Source organism: Argopecten irradians, chromosome 8 (genome assembly GCF_041381155.1).
Source record: "Argopecten irradians isolate NY chromosome 8, Ai_NY, whole genome shotgun sequence".
Taxonomy (NCBI): domain Eukaryota; kingdom Metazoa; phylum Mollusca; class Bivalvia; order Pectinida; family Pectinidae; genus Argopecten; species Argopecten irradians.
In genome coordinates, this window is record NC_091141.1 from 2,711,398 (window position 1) to 2,719,274 (window position 7,877).

The following is a 7,877-nucleotide window of genomic DNA, read 5'->3' on the forward strand; positions in this document are numbered from 1 at the left end:
AAATCATATCCAACCACACTCGCCGACAAACAGTATTGCTGAGTTGATCAGTATTGGTAAGATTGCATATTGATCAGAACTTAAATGATCAAAGTATGAATATTTATGACTGCAGCACTTGATAATTTTAAAATAACAACCATAATAATAATCAGATTTTGTTTGCGATTTAGAAGGAGATGCCAAAAATGTAATAACTTTCACAGACAAAGTTGACATATACACTCGATTAATACATTCGTGTGAATACAGTTTCATTTCAACTCGAAAAAATTATCTGGTACTAGCAAAAATTTATTTCAGGGGGAAATCATTTGACAAGAAATTGACATGAATTTCACGTGAAAAGCTTTCATCATCAACATGAATTTCACGTGAATTGAACTTAAATTCTTATTTATCAAGAATGCACATACAGATTTATTCTTTCTGACTAAATTCATCGAAAATTGACATGTATTCTTCATGTGAAAATAACATTTATCATGTTTTTTTATTTCTTTATTTCAAAATAACATTTGCATTCTGAAGCAATATTATACATTTATTATATACATCTATTATACATAGAAATTAAAATATAAAACAAAAGAAAAAATTAAAGCTGCTGTTCTTCGATGGTGTCTAGATAGTTTTTGGTCTAATGTAGACAATTACCAGAAACAATGTGCATGCTTTCACTTTCATGTATTCTGATTTTCTTTAACCATCAAACATGACATCCATACATGTTTATATTGTATATGTAGTTTCACCTTTATCTGAAGAAGATGAAACCTTTTTACCTAAACGTTTCTTTTATGCTGCTTTCTGATGTATCATAAATAGTTAGAAATAACCCAAAACACCAGCAATACAAAATGCAATGATACGAATATTGACACGATAAAAATAGTTAATCGACACTCGATTGTTTAAATTTTGATAGTTTAATGTAAGAAAAATAGATATATGATACCTAGGTTTATACGGACCAATATAAGTTTAGTCTAAAACCCATAAAGGCTACTTATGATAGCTATTATAGATAAATTTAAGTTTATGAGACTGCTATGGAGTTTTAAGTCGATGATCAGCTACCTTGTAGAATATAGGAAAACTGGAGGTTACCGTATGTGGTATACAGCTAATCCAGAGGCTGTCCCAGCATCGATTTAGCTTCCAAATCTATGTTTTATATCATGTTTAACAATCCATGTGGATGCGCATATCTAAGTCTTTCCTTTCGTCTATCGATCGTGGAGATTTTCTTCTTACAATTTTATACGACCATCATGTACACGTATTTCACCTCTGTCTCCTCAAGATAAAACAAAAAATAATTTTATATCAATACTACCGGCGTGGAATGCTATTCGTAACAATCATACTCTCAAGTGTGAAAGCTTCTTAATTTGTGTCCGTATCGGATTACGAGAGAATTGATTGGTAACAATAACTCTATCCCTTGTTTTTGTGTGAAATATTGATAACTGAACATAAGGAAACCATGCCATTTCATATATTATTTCAATAGAATAACTCAATTGTATTTCAACTAAATGAATAACCTGGTATGAAGTAGGTAGCTGGAGACCTAATCAAGACAAACTATGCCATCAGAGTCAGGATGAAAGCACCGGAAGGTGGGAGGTGGGGGTGTGGAGGAGGGAGTCATGCTTTCTGTAATCAGACTGTGTCTTCCATTGCGAAAACGAAAGAACTTATTTCTGTGGAATCCTTCTGCATACAAGATGTTATTAGATGGAGCTGTTATATATATGTCAATAAGATTAAAGGTTTCAGTAAGTAGTAACAGTAGCGACGGGACAAAATAACGTCTGCATTGACTTGCAGATTTTAAATGAGATCTTATGATTCATTTTCCTCCGAAGTTAGGTAACGTTTGGACCAGGAAGCACGTGCACGGTCGTTTTTACGGCACAAATGTGATGACCATGTATTCGTTCCTATAAATATTAACATTTAGCTTAAATACATTCATCTACTCCCAGGTAAATGCACGAAGATCTATATAGGCTTATAGTATATTAAAAAGTTTTGAAATGAAAATAAATGTGGTTTTGCTATGACAAGTGTGCTTACTTTTACATATTTATAACCTTCCATCAACCTAAGCGACTTATCAGTCTCTGATCAAATAACTCAGAAAGCATGATTTGCGTGAATTTAAAATACATACACACACCTACTTATCATAAAAATAAATTGATGTCTTACTTGTAGAAAAATTTCAATGTCATTAAATGATTCTGCAACTTTCTAGAGCATAATATGCTATGAGATATATATAAAATTCTGCATCATGCTGAGCAGATACCTAGATAGTAGATATTATCTAAATATGTATGTTGAGTGAGTTTAATAATTTAACTATCCGTAATAAGTAAACCAAATGTTTGTATTTGTTTGAGACTATGAATTAAAGTGTGCAGTGGTTCGATTAGTGTATAATTATAGTTAGTGGTGGTGTTAGTGAAATACTTTACATCGGTCTGACTAGTTTTTCGTCTCTTTGATGCATCCTATAATATGTGATACTATCTGGTAATATCTCAATGCTTTAAGTACAACCGAAAATTCTTTAAACTGAAAATATCAACAAAAATGTGTGTGTGTGTGTGTGTGTGTGTGTGTGTGTGTGTGTGTGTGTGTGTGTGTGTGTGTGTGTGTGTGTGTGTGTGTGTGTGTTTCGTTATAATAGAAAATAGAATTGACCAGTTTATAAACGATTTTGAATGAGATTTCTACCTAAAGTTTACATCCTTTAGGGGTACTAAACAAAAACTACATATTCGATATACGTTGAAGCTCTGTGAGTAAAAGTACATATATATATATATAGTACTTCCTCATTCTAACTATTAACGCATGACTGTGTTTATTTATCCAACCTAGCACAACCTGGATGATCATTTATAACCTGATCACACTTCCTTCAAGTGATTTGTTTCATTATTTTCCAGGATACTACTAAATGAAACATTTCCGTTTCTCATGCAATGTAGACATGCCTGGAGCAAGGCCGTCGATCCACGACTACACTCCGTGGACAGGGTGTGGCTAAATATAGTATAGACTGTTGGGGTAACACTGTCAACCACGTGTACCGCCACGACCTGTTCACGTAATACGTACTCCTGACGTTGTGAACCATTATATTAACCCCCTCCTGTGTTCTGTACAAGGTATCAAAGATTTTCATCTACCTAAATTCATTTCGATTTAATAGCCATTTTATAGGTATAAGGATGTGATTTTCTTGAAAGTAATTTTTATCATATTTACAGTGTATTGGATAGAAATGTAAATTTAGAGCAGTTATACATTTACCAGTCATTATCACATATATACGAGGATAATGGTATAGTATGGTCACGCTTCATTTGTTTAATGGCACATCTAGTCAAGTCTGAGGTCATCTTTTCGTTTCTTGACATCACAAAATGCTGTCAACAGCCCATCGTTTTGAACGATATAGAAATGAAGGAGGATATTAGCTAATTTTAAAGCCAGTATGATAAGTACGTCTCCTGTTAACAGTATTTATTAAACATGTATTAATGACGCGATAATACATTAAACGCAACTTCACTGTAATTAATGTAATGACGCTATAACACATTATAGTCCTATTGATCAGTGGTTGTTATCTTTTACGTCATAAAATTATCTCATGACTAATTCAGTTTATGTTATATGGTCACATTTCTACCTGTACTCTCGTAATTAACTCAGTATTAAAATCGTTAAGATAAAGTGACTACCGATTCATTTGGTGTATTGAGTGCTATATATATAACATTGCCTCGGTTCTATGTAAAGTGCATGCTCAGTATTCAGTGTTAAACTGAAATCAATCAACCGTAGCCAAACAGATAACAGAAAGAGTACATAATTGCCTTACATTATACAACAAGCTGAAATAAGAAATTCTTTTTATCCTTAAAATCCATGTTCCGTTTTCAGGGGAGTTTTTTTTGTTAAGAATATTACATTTTGTATGTTTTAACTTTAAAGTAAGATCATGTTTACATAACCACTGTTATTTGTCGATCATTAGAGTCAGAAATTAATTTCATTTTTTAATTCTATTGAAAATGTATGTTACAACTCTAAAGTATTTATTATGGTAATTCTAAAAGCTCCTTTTTATGTCGAATAAGAAATCTGTATCACGATATATTCCGAATTTGCATATTACAGAGTTATCAGCACTTGCGGGTAGATATTGATTGTGACGTCATGTGTTTCAGAGAAAACGACATGAATTGCGCTCACAAAATAATGACGTAACAACCGATACCTACTCGCAAGGGTGTTAACTCTGTATTATGCAAAAGAGGGAATTGTTCCACCAAAGTAAGGTTTATGTTGGCGTAGTGATAACAATATACCAGAAAGCAATTCTGAGATTCGGGAAATACTTTGGTATTTACATGATTCATTGAAAAAAGTGTGATTTGAAAAACAAAACAAAACTATACGCTTATCGGGTGTTTTAACGATCTAGCCGACTTTATCATCGGCTAGAAATCTATTTTCATTTCGACAAGACGGTAGGCCATTCAGACTAGTTGGCTAGAGATGTAAAACCTCTGCTCGCAAGTAATCCTTACTAACTCTTTTGTCTTTGTACAATTTCCATTACTTTCGCTGGTGTAACCGTTGTTTTTAATGTATTACGGCATTCTCTGTGACGTTGTTAATGCATAAAAATATTTTTATTTAACTTTTATGATTTTTTATACCTGTATTTCAAATTTATAAAATGTAACATCGACGTTACCGCTACATCCACAAAGATTGCACAACTATCTATTTTTTTCCAGATATTGATGAATCATTTCTTGGATATTTCTTTGTCTGAACTATCTCCCCCGCCATATACTTGCCCATGATACTATGCTAACAAAGATATTAATATCTTTACACGTTTGTTTTGTATTTCGATGAAGCAAAAAACTCGATATGTTGTCACACAACAATCATGTTTGAAAAAAAAAATAATGAGGTTTATCGATATAACGAATAAAGTATATTTTCATGAATCAAAATTTTTATGTTTTAATTAATTTTATATGTCCGTTGTTCTTTTATTTTTGATCAGTAAAATCGATTGGTCGTTGTGTATATTTATTTAGAAGGCGGAAATAAATGTATAATACAATTTGATAGTTTATAGTTGTCTCATATCGGTATATGTATATAATGTGTCTTTTTTAACATTCCTTTCTCTGATAAAAATACACATTACTGGTAACATACATATTTGGTAAAGCATTCAAATATATCAATCAAGGATGACATTTTCATACCAAATAAAGCTTACGTAAAATTTTATAACCTTGACCTTATTAAAGGTGATCACACACGCGCGACATAGTCATCTAATTAGATTGTGTAATCGATGACCTGAATGATAAATGGTTCTGTAGTAGCTGTATGATTGACAGTTACATTTTAAAGGCACTGCATTAGGTAATATTAAAACAAGATCGTTGTATAATACCTATACACTATTTAGTTTAAACAGTAGTTATTCACATATCGATACACAATATCAGTACAAACGAAATATAGAATATTTGGGAATTTGAAAACAAGTATAAGGCTTAGGCCAAAAAATATGTCCGTTTAGGGTTACCGACCGACCCTAGTTTTTACCCCTGACCCTACTTTTTCCCCCCACTTTTCGACAATTTTTTTTTAAAATCGGAATTTCGGTCTCAGTCTCCGGTTCCGGCCATTACATAGCGTGAAAGACACTTTAAAAAATCCCCGACCTACCGACCCTATTTTTTGCCAATGTAACCACAAATAGACATAAATATATACATGTATATTTTGTGTGTGATAATTTTTTTTTTGGCCTTATATAAATTCCTGTCCCTGATACATAAAAAAAACGAATCTTCCGCACTAGAAAAATCCTTTTACCACATATTATTAAGAAACTTAAACAGATAAAAGTAATAAATATAGATAAATGTATGTACATACAAACATATGGTGAATAAAAGATACACAAAATGAACATATATGTAGTGATAACAATCCACGAGGGCAGATTCATGAGTACTTATAAAATTTAAAGTGTTATTTTAAAGATGCTCCACCGCTGACAAATGGTAATTTTTCACTATCAAAAACAGAAGCAGACGATTTAGTGTTTTTCTTCAGCTACAAAAGTTACTTACTTTACACCATTACCACCATTGAAAAGTTTGAGCTCCTAATTTTACTTCAAGTTAAAGATATGAAAAATAATTAATTGCACCCCGAAAAAATTCCGTGTCACTATATCCTATATGGAATGAAGTACTGATTGCGCATGCACAAAAGGCGAAATAAATTATTTTATATTATTTTTTGTGTTAATTAGACATATGTATCCACGATTAAATACCAGTTATTGTTCAAATGATGAACATCATTTATCCTCTGTCGGCGGTGGAGCATCTTTAAAAAGCCAGTTAAAGTTAAACAACGCTGATGTCTTCTCATATATCATATTTGGATATGAATGATAGGGATTTTTTACCCAAGGTTCACAAAAGGTTCACTTGCTATTTTGTATTCCTGAGGGTAGAATATCCCTATCCTTCATATTCATAAATGAAAATATATGAAAAAGTATTTTTCTCTCATACCTCGGCATTTGATTGCAATCGTTCATCTATGATATCCCTCCATTTTGAAATAAGTTCGAAAAAAACGCGATTCTAAGTCAATTATCCGTACATGGAAATAACAGGATTTACAACGCTAATCCTGTTGTTTGTATCTTTTATAGTAAACCCAGCTTAGTTTCTGAGAAAATATTAAGATTTGACCGAGGAAATGGTAATATCTGTTGACGCTATGACATCACGAGGCTATATATTGCATGGGTAGCCATGTAATACAGTCAGTATGAGAGAGAGAAAATCCTACATATACACATAAAAAATCGGTTACTTAATTTGTAAATAGGTGGGAACTGCTGAACATTTTTTTCCTTGTTGAATAAGTGACATCTAACCAAAGTGAAGTGGGTTTTTTTTTTTTTTTTTTTTTTCAGTTATGTAATTGATTTAACTAAACATGTTTAAAATCAATTTTTAACGTCTTTAAATTTTCTGTCCTTAATGGCTCATTGCCTTTCTGAAACAAAATTTAAATGTTTCTAAAACAATAACAACACCATAACATATAGCGAAGGTCTAAGATGATTTACTATGTAATCAATGTAGCAGTGAATATTCATTTCGCTCTTTTGCCGTCTGGCGCATGTCTCGTTTTACACTTCCATTAAAAAAAATATTCTAAAGTTAACTTCCGCCATTTTACAAACTGTAGAAATGAATACCTTAGTAAGATTTTGACGATTTTAAGAAATGCATTCCGGAAGCGACATAACCAAAGCGAAAGTATTGACCTAATGTAAAGATTTTCGTTGAAAATGTTGATACCAGCATCAAAGTATGAGTTTATATTATATGTCAAAAGAGAAATAATAAATGTGTTTCTGAACTTTTTATCAACAGTGGTGGTTTTGGTATCCAAATTGTTAATTTTTCATTTTTGCATACTGTAGAGTTGTTAAAGATATATCTCATTCAATTTTCACTGCAGAAAACTGTTGTCAATCATGCAGCGTGCGAACATAGATGTATAATTTTAACGATTAAGATCCATGAAATCGCCAAAATACCATTGACATACTGTATTTGTACTTTAATTTTCGCTGACATCAAATTCCGCGTTTGTAACGTTTTCGTGGTGTTTCTATAGCATCTTAAAACCATGAGTTTTGCGAGACATCGAAATTCGTGAATTCGGATGAATCCGCGTATTGAGCGAAATTAAAAACCCCACGAATATGAAAAAAAAAA